The 10,187-nt window shown below is 44.5% G+C and overlaps 1 pseudogene; it reads left to right on the forward strand.

The window, feature by feature from the left end:
• Positions 1-366: 366 nt before the first annotated feature.
• LOC115162962 (integrin beta-1-like) lies at positions 367-8,539 on the forward strand (annotated as a pseudogene).
• Positions 8,540-10,187: the final 1,648 nt, after the last annotated feature.

The raw sequence follows: 10,187 nt of genomic DNA on the forward strand, positions 1-10,187 counted from the left end.
GTCTTGAATTAGTGGAAGGGGAGGGCTGTCCTGCAGGAGGGAGGGGTTAATGGTCAGGTCTCTTTTGAGTTTGCATCCCAATATTACACTTTATATATATCACAGAAGATTGAAATATAACAAAACAGTTTGACATAGAAACACCGAACTTATGTCGTAAAAAAACTACAAGTCTTTATTATTATGAAATTTTGAATAATATTAATAACATTCCAACCATGAGATCAGAGGGCACTTTTGTTGATTGACTGCAGGAAAGGGCTACAGAAGCTAAAGAATTGCTGATCAATCATTCTCCACTCTCTCCACAACAAAGGAAAGGATATCAAATTCTAGTCAGCAAACTGTTTTTGTGTTAGTGGTCAGATGCTGCTGTTATTTTGCTGCCAGGACTACGCTAAGGGAAATCAAGGTAAATCAATACCTTTCTCATAATAGAGGTATAAATGTAAAAAATAATAATAATCATAATTGTTTCCCCTTTCACAATTTCATATTACATTAAATACAGAAGGATAGTTCTATTGAGAGTCTAGAGAATGATAAAGCACATTGCAGTGGGTGGCAGTGAAAGGTTGTTGTTCTACTTGTTGTCCTTGCCCTAGGCCAGAGAAGACAGGAGGAGTGCTATGGTCAGGGGGTCAAGAGCTGTGGAGAGTGTCTGGAGTCTGGACCACACTGTGCCTGGTGTAAGGAGGAGGTACTGTAAGCTCTTGTAACAGAGGGTTCAGTCATCTGGCCTACTTGAATAACATTTGCTACTTAAATTATTGGAGTACATTAGTCTTAGAAAATATTTCTTTTTTCATATAATGTCCAAATAGCATGAAACTTTGTTTTACTGTTCTTCCATGATGTGTAGACTTTCATAGAACCAGGTTAGCAGACGTGGGAGCATTGTGACACCTCCAGGGCTCTGCTGGAGACAGGCTGCCTGGTGGAGCACCTCGAGAACCCCAGAGGTTCCACAGGCCTCCTGGAGAACCACAAGTTCACCTCCAGACCCCTGGACCAGAAACACCAACCCAGGCCGGACCCCCACCACATTACCCAGCTATAGCCCCAGAGAGTCCTGCTGTACCTGTGCCCTGGTAGGTCATGAGTATATATAAATTGTATATATAAGTCATTGGTCATTATAGTGACATATAAGTAATACTGTATGTCAGCAAAGGGGACATATAACTACAGTGGTTAAATGCCATTATTTTGAACCATTCTGATGAGACCATGAGTTCTCTATGTAAGTATTGGCTACTTGACTGACTGAGTATCCACCTCAACTCTGACAAGTAGATAGATGTGCTAGGTTTTTCTGGGGGCAGTGTGTGAATGTAATAACTGGCTTCCTCTTGGTACAGGCGAGCCTCAGACCTTTGAGGTGAAGTTCAAGCGTGCGCAGGACTACCCCATTGACCTGTACTACCTGATGGACCTCTCCTTCTCCATGAAGGATGACCTGGCCCACGTCAAGACGCTGGGGACACACCTGATGGAGGAGATGAGGAACACCACCAGCAACTTCAGACTGTGTGAGTGTGTGTGTTTGTATATTCATTACGGCAGGATTTGTATATTCATTACTGTTAAACCGTATATTTTATTATTTCTCTGAAGGCTTTGGAGCGTTTGTGGACAAGACAGTGATGCTCTATATCAGTACCATTGAGGGGATGCTCCAGAACCTGTGTAAAAGGATGGAGCCCTGGCCTTGATCCCCTCCCTTCACCTACCACAATCTCTTGGGCCTCACAGCTGGTGGTGGTGGTGGTGGTGTGGGGGGGGGGGGGGGGCAGCGAAACTCCGGAAACCTTGATTTACCAGAGGGGGGCCTGGATGCCTTGATGCAGGCCGCCATGTGTGAAATAAAGTGAGGTTGGATACACACACAGTAGGGGGTTGAGCTGCTGTGTTGGATTGTTATGTTGTTTTGTCTGGGTTAGTGTGTTTGCGTTACCTTAACTCCTTTTGGGATCATTTTTAGACCAATTGGCTGTGTGTATTAATGGGCCTCTCTCTTTTTCCTTCTCTCTCTCTTTCTCTTTCTTTTTCTGTTTCTCTCTTTTCTCTCCCAGGAGGATATTGGCTGGAGGAACGTCACCCGTCTGCTGGTGTTCTCCACTGATGCTGGCTTCCACTTTGCTGGAGACGGGAAACTGGGAGGGATAGTTCTGCCCAACGATGGGAAATGTCACCTGGAAAACAATGTGTACACAAGCGGTAACCTCCAGGTACAGCTATGCTCTATCCAGAACCCATCAATAAACACAATAGGATTTGCAAGTATAACAGAGTTCCTTGAGCTAATTCCCAGGCTTACACTCAGTGGGATAACACAGCCTTTTAGAGTGCATGCAGGAAACCCTGGTTTGAATCCAATTGGTCACACTAGCATGTCTGTGACGGAAGACTAAATAGTAGTATCCTCCTTTATATTCTTACAGTAGCTAGTGTGAGAGGATATTAAGGTGTGCCAGTAAATCCATACAGTACAGACTGCAGAAGTAGCAGACAGACAGAAGTCAACGGCAGTGATTTAAAGGTCAATATCATTTGTAAAGAGGATACTGACAGGCACTTCCTGATTTGAAACAGCTGGGGACATCATGGAATAATCCTGACAGAGCCTTTTTATCTCCTAAACTAAGTCTGTGTGTTTGTGTCTGTGTGTGTGTGTGTGTGTGTGTGTGTGTGTGTGTGTGTGTGTTTTATCGAGCCTCCCTCCACACTGTGCTACTGAGTGTGTTACAGACCATTTCTGTTTGGATAAGTGCCCACCCAGGGTGGGGAATGGACATGTGAAATATGGATCCCCACACTCCTTCTAAATTGGATTTATTTATCCCTTTTCAGAGAAGGAAATGGAATGTTTGTCTGATAGAGTGGGGGTAGAGCTAGAAATAGAGAGAGTGTACTGTCTGTCTTCCTGTTAGAACTATCCCTCTGTGGCTCACCTCGCTGAGAAGCTGAGAGAAAAAAATATATCAAGATCATCTTTGCTGTGACCGAGGACGTCACACACCTGTACGAGGTAGAAACCCATCTTTGTCTCCTCCTCCTCTTCATCCATTCCTCCCTCCCTCCAACCACAACATTACACTAAATATCTTTGACAGCACAATACAGTATATATAGTTTAACAGTAACTCCTCTGTATTTTATCAAGATGGATGTAGTGTTATTTTTATTCTTCTGGCAGATCCTGAAGAGCACCTTCTCAAAAAGTGCTGTCGGAACGCTCTCCAACAACTCCCAAAACATCCTGCGTATGATAGGCATATAACGTAAGTGCAGCAGAATACTCCCTTCCTACACAGGTCATTATTTCTGTGTGTATGAGGCTGCTGACGAACTGCTGACACCTCCTCAGCTACAGAGGTTAACTGTCACACACACATGCACACGCACGCACTCACACACGCACACACACAGACACACACATACACACACTCCTCCTCAGCTAAAAAGGTTAACTCTGTTATTGACCCAAGGTCCTGACCTCTGAGGTTGTTATGGAGAAGAGTGAGCTGCCTGCAGACTTCCAGATATCATACAGCTCCCACTGTAAGAACAATGATGAAGAGCTGCTGGAGAGAGAGTACCAGGGAAGGAGGTGCTCCAATATATCCATTGGTGATGAGGTGTGTGTGTGTGTGTGTGTGTGTGTGTGTGTGTGTGTGTGTGTGTGTGTGTGTGTGTGTGTGTGTGTGTGTGTGTGTGTGTGAGAGAGATACATACAGTTGAAGTTAGCTTTTGTCGGGAAAAATTCTTTGTTAATGTACATCTAAACTGCGGATTTCCCCTTAATAGAGTCTTACGTTATAGAAATGTGCCAAATACATTTAAACTCAGTTTTTCATAATTCCTGACATTTAATCCTAGCAAATATTCCCTGTTTTAGGTCAGTTAGGATCACCATGTTTTTTAAGAATGTGAAATGTCAGAATAATAGTAGAGAGAATGATTCATTTAAACTTTTATTTCTTTCATCACATTCCCAGTGGATCAGAAGTTTACATACACTCAATTAGTATTTGGTAGCATTGCCTTGAAATTGTTGAACTTGGGTCAAACGTTTAAGGGTAGCCTTCCACAAGCTTCCCACAGTAAGATGGGTGAATTTTGGCCCATTCCTCCTGACAGAGCTGATGTAACTGAGTCAGGTTTGTAGGCCTCCTTGCTCACACACACTTTTTCAGTTCTGCCCACAAATTTTCTATAGGATTGAGGTCAGGGCTTTGTGATGGCCACTCCAATACCATGACTTTGTTGTCCTTAAGCCATTTTGCCACAACTTTGGAAGTATGCTTGGGCTCATTGTCCATTTCGAAGACCCATTTGTGACCAAGCTTTAACTTCCTGACTGATGTCTTGAGATGTTGCTTCAATATATCCACCATCCACAGAAAAGTTTCCCCACTACATGATGCTGCCACCCCCGTGCTGCCACCCCCTTTTTCCTCCAAACATAACGATGGTTGATTGATTTGCACTTTTCGCACCAAAGTACGTTCATCTCTAGGAGACAGAACATGTCTCCTTCCTGAGCAGTATGATGGCTGCGTGGTCCCATGGTGTTTATACTTGCGTACTATTGTACAGATGAACGTGATACCTTCAGGCGTTTGGAATTTGCTCCCAAGGATGAACCAGACTTGTGGAGGTCTACAATTGTTTTCTTTGGTCTTGGCTGATTTCTTTTGATTTTCCCATGATGTCAAGCAAAGAGGCACTGAGTTTGAAGGTAGGCCTTGAACCACATCCACAGGTACACCTCCAATTGACTCAAATTATGTCAATTAGCATATCAGAAGCTTCTAAAGCCATTACATAATTTTCTGGAATTTTCCAAGCTGTTTAAAGTCAACTTAGTGTATGTAAACTTCTGACCCACTGGAATTGTGATACAGTGAATTATTAGTGAAATAATCTGTCTGTAAAACTTTGTTGGAAAAATGACTTGTGTCATGCACAAAGTAGATGTCCTAACCGACTTGCCAAAACTATAGTTTGTTAACAAGACATTTGTGGAATGGTTGAAAAACAAGTTTTAATGACTCCAACATAAGTGTATGTAAACTTCCGACTTCAAATCTATATCAGGGTTATATATATTCAGGCTATTTTCACATATCCCGTCTAGGTGAAGTTTAATGGAACCATCACTGCCCCTCCATGTCTGTGTGGTACCAGTATGGGACAGTTGCGTGCGGTCATCAAGCCCCAGAGGTATGGTGAGGAGCTGGAGGTTCTGCTGAAGCCCATATGTGACCGTCCATGTCAGAGGGACAGGGTTCCACACAGCCCAGCCTGTAGCCATGGTAACAGAGTGTGGAGTGTGCAGGTAAGAATCTGTGTTCCAAATGGCATCATATTCTGTATATAGTGCTAGTTGCAAATCCTACCCATTTACATTACATTTAAGTCATTTAGCAGACGCTCTTATCCAGAGCGACTTACAAATCGGTGCATTCACCTTATGATATCCAGTGGAACAACCACTTTACAATAGTGCATCTAAATCTTTTTTTTGGGGGGGGGGGGTTAGAAGGATTACTTTATCCTATCCCAGGTATTCCTTAAAGAGGTGGGGTTTCAGGTGTCTCCGGAAGGTGGTGATTGACTCCGCTGTCCTGGCGTCGTGAGGGAGCTTGTTCCACCATTGGGGTGCCAGAGCAGCGAACAGTTTTGACTGGGCTGAGCGGGAGCTGTGCTTCCTCAGAGGTAGGGAGGCGAGCAGGCCAGAGGTGGATGAACGCAGTGCCCTTGTTTGGGTGTAGGGATTGATCAGAGCCTGAAGGTACGGAGATGCCGTTCCCCTCACAGCTCCGTAGGCAAGCACCATGGTCTTGTAGCGGATGCGAGCTTCAACTGGAAGCCAGTGGAGTGTGCTGAGGAGCGGGGTGACGTGAGAGAACTTGGGAAGGTTGAACACCAGACGGGCTGCGGCGTTCTGGATGAGTTGTAGGGGTTTAATGGCACAGGCAGGGAGCCCAGCCAACAGCGAGTTGCAGTAATCCAGACGGGAGATGACAAGTGCCTGGACTAGGACCTGCGCCGCTTCCTGTGTGAGGCAGGGTCGTACTCTGCGAATGTTGTAGAGCATGAACCTACAGGATCGGGTCACCGCCTTGATGTTAGTGGAATTGAATATGAATGACGAGGTCATCATGTCTCTTACAGTTGTAGGTAGGGGCGTGTCGGAACGTTGTGTGAGAAAGTAAAGCCGGACAAAGGGGATCATGGGAGACACCTGTGTTGCCATGACAATGCCTCAGAAGAGTGCAGTGGGTATGGGGAGTATGTTTGTGGAAAGTGTTTGTGCCATAAAAGCCACAAAAATCCCACATTCCATGCTTACTATGTGCAGTTCTGTGAGTGCAGTGACTTCCGCTGTGACCAGTACCGGGGCTAACCATGTGGAGGTAGGTGTGTGCTCTCTCTCACATCTGACATACAGTTGTTTTCTACTGCTTTACATAGGCAGGTCAACTGTAACGTTGTCTTTGTAATGGTCATTGTGTGTGTGTGTGCACGTTCGTTCGTCTCTGTGATTCAGGGTGGGGCAGGTGTGTGTGTGGTGTGTGCCAGTGTCTTCTAGGGTTCAGTGGCAGTGCGTGTGAGTGCCCACTCAACACGGACAGATGTTTGTCCCATAGCAGCCTGGCCTGTGCAGGGAGGGGCGTCTGCAGCTGTGGTGCCTGTCTCTGCCAGGACGGACGTTCCCAAGGGCCCTGCCTGTGACCTCTGCCCCACCTGCCCTAGCGTATGCACCATGCACAGGTACGGAGTGGCAGCCAAGTGAACATTTATAACTGACATTTGTAAGAACAAGTGCATACATTGGGATTTGACTGCAACGAGAGCTCTACACTTACACTTGACTTTTTCCTACTAGCACCGACATTTCTGATAGCTACTTAATTGAGGAAAATGTTACTTACAACAGCTAGGTTTCCAACCAATCGGCGACAGAGTTTCATGTGAATATTATAAAATCTTCCTAAAAAACAATATGGGCATTTCCCCACCAGAGATGTGTTTCCATCAAATTGACTTGTGGAAATAAAAGGCTGTGTGTGATGACATAGTCCACATACAAATGTTGTGGTTCAATTCCCATGTACTGAATAAAAAGTTCCATCACATTTTCAACTCAACTGGTTTTCTCACAAAAACTGTTGCGTCACATAGCGAGTGTGCCCACTCTGGTATTGGCACGCGCACTCCAGCCAACAGCTTGCAGATACAGCGCGGGTATAGCCTACATGATGAGATCATTATGGACTAAAGAGCGAGATTATTTTTATTTGCCAAACCGCAGCCAATCATATCACCAGAATAAGACCATGGACATTTATTGGAAAGGAGCATCAAGTTCAGCACCTTGCATTTTCACCACCTGGTCAAGGGATGACGCTGGAGAGGCAAAGCAAGTACGGGGAGTCAAACATTTAATATGGAACGGACATAGAACGAGACAGGAACAGCGTAACACACGGCTAACACAGACAAATAACAATCAATGCAGCAGCCGGGAACAGAGCTGGGGAACTGACAAATATAGGGGAGGAAATAAACAGGTGATGAATGAGTCCAGGTGAGTCCAATATTGCTGATGCGCGTGACGAGGGAAGGCATGTGTGCGTAATTGATGATGGCAGGAGTGCGTAATGCAGGGCAGCCTGGGGGGGAAGAGCGGGAGCAGGCGTGACACCACCCTGTGAAATTCATCACAATTTATTTCATCTGTAGCCTAATAAACTGCATGCTTTCCACACATTTCATTGCGTAAACTCCAAATTTACTTTGTTATGATGATTATTATATCAATATTTGCGCACAGACACTCTCGCATAACTCATTTTACCGACACGAAAAGAACCCACCTTGTCTAGCGTATTTTGTTTTGTCGACATTTGGAAAGTTTACCGACAAATGTTCTGTTTCCATCAGGCCTGTCGTGACATTTTTATTCGACATGTGCTTTACTTGCATGAAAAGGTTGGATGGAAACCTAGTTTATGGCTTAGGTATTTGGTTATCTCACCTAGCTATCTTAAGATGAATGCACTAACTAAGTCGCTCAGAATAAGAGCATCTCCTAAATTACAAAAATGTTAAATGTTTACATACAAGTATTCATTAAAGAGAGACACATCAAACATACATATAATCACCTAGCAATACAGAAAGAGAAAACGGAAGTGAAATAGTTCCTCAGTCAGGTCAACCATCGTGCTTTTCAACTTTGCATCATAGGTCGATCCTACTTTCCTCCCTCCACAGGGATTGCATCCTGTGTCTGGCCTTTTACCAGGGTCTGTCAGAGAGGGAGTGTCAGAGGAGATGTGCCCACCTGAACCTTACCCTGGTGGGGAAGCAACCTGGTCAGCTACCCCTTGCCTCTGAACACCACCACCCCTCCAACGGTTTCCACAGATGTAAGGAGAGGGACACGGACGGGTGCTTGGTTCTCTACTTGTATCTGGCCAGACAGAGACAGGGATTTGCCCACATTCACGCAGCCCTAAAGTGAGGTAGTAAAACCTATATTGTCAAAGATAATTATTGTTTTGCTCTCATGAATGTTCACTCATTTGATTGTGGATAATTTCTCCAGACCATACCTCAGTTGTTCACCAAAAAAGTGCTGGGTGACCAGTTTGTTGCTGTTTAAATCCCAGATTTAAAGCCACTCTCTGTCATAATTCCTGCTGTACCAATTGCTTCTTCAAAGTGGCAAAGTGAGGCTGTTGAAATGGGAGGTTGTGTCTTTAATGTTTGATCTTACTTTCTTCCTCCCAGAGTGCCTGTCAGGTGCTGATGTAGTTCTGGTGACTGCAGTGGTGTCTGGCTCCATGGTGGTCCTGGGTTTGGTCTCTGTACTGCTCTGGTAACGACTCACTTCCATCCACGTCCAGAGAGAGTTCGCCTGCTTCCAGAAAGAACTGGGAGGGATGACCTGGCTAATTGCGAGTTCTGCCCGCCCTGCAATGCCCTCTGACATCAGGCTAGGCTCCGTTCCAAATGGCACCCTATTCCCTATATAGTGCACTACTTTTGACCAGGCCCCCTAGCACTATATAGAGAATAGGGTGTCATTTGGGACGGAGGCCTATTCTCAGTGTCTGGCTTGCCCTGATGTGGCTGTAGACACCATGGAGGGTTGGAAGCTACTGTTCAGACGTATCAGGGAAAGTGTTTCACCAGACTCACAAGAATATACAGTACATTAGCTGTATTGTCTCTTCACTGTCTGTGAATTAGGATTGTGGTGGGAGAAATCATTGGGGATCATATATGTACCGATAGTGTTCCTCTATTCCATTACAGGGTGAGAACCCAATCTACAAGAGTGCCATCACATCTATTGTCAATCCAAAGTATAAATGATGGACGTGCTTAAACCAATTCAAGAAGTCTACTCACTCTTAGACCCTTGAGCCTGTGATGGGAAAGATAATTCAACACCAAGGGACAATAGAAGAACACACATTAGTGCCTCTCATAATTTCTGCATGAGATGCATTCATTCACCCATGCCACAGGGTGCTCACCTTGTGGACAAATAATAAAGATCATTATATATCATCAAAACATGGGGATGAAAAATGTTCATTTGATTAAAAACTTTTGTTACATTAACTTGTTGGAGTAATATACAGTTTATTTCACCTTACGTCAGAATTAGAGAAAGGATGCAGAAACTAAGAAAACAAACATGCAGGTGGCAGGCAGGCAGATTAGATTTCATATTTATATTTACAACCATTCACTGGCGTAAAGAGGTGATGTAGGGAGGCCTTTCCACACAAATAGGCTATATGTTACATCTGACTCCATCATTGAACCAGCATCAGTGATATGGACCCGTTGTCCTCTATAAGTTTTACTATCACCTCTCCTCTCCAAAGTGGAAACTAGCCAAGTAAGTCAGACAGCAATACTGAGTCCCTAATGGCACCCTATTCCCTTTATAGTGCACTGCTTTTGACCAGGAACCATAGGGCTCTGGTCAAAAGTAGTGCACAATATAGGGAATAGAGTGCCATTTTGCACGTACCCCAAGTCATCTTCAACTGAGAACATGAATCACCAAGATTAATACAAAACACAAAAAATCATGAATATAATTTGTGATAATGCCAGATGAAATGGAGCAATTATTCTTCCCATCCTATTTG

The sequence above is a fragment of the Salmo trutta genome, chromosome 2 (genome assembly GCF_901001165.1).
Source record: "Salmo trutta chromosome 2, fSalTru1.1, whole genome shotgun sequence".
Classification (NCBI taxonomy): domain Eukaryota; kingdom Metazoa; phylum Chordata; class Actinopteri; order Salmoniformes; family Salmonidae; genus Salmo; species Salmo trutta.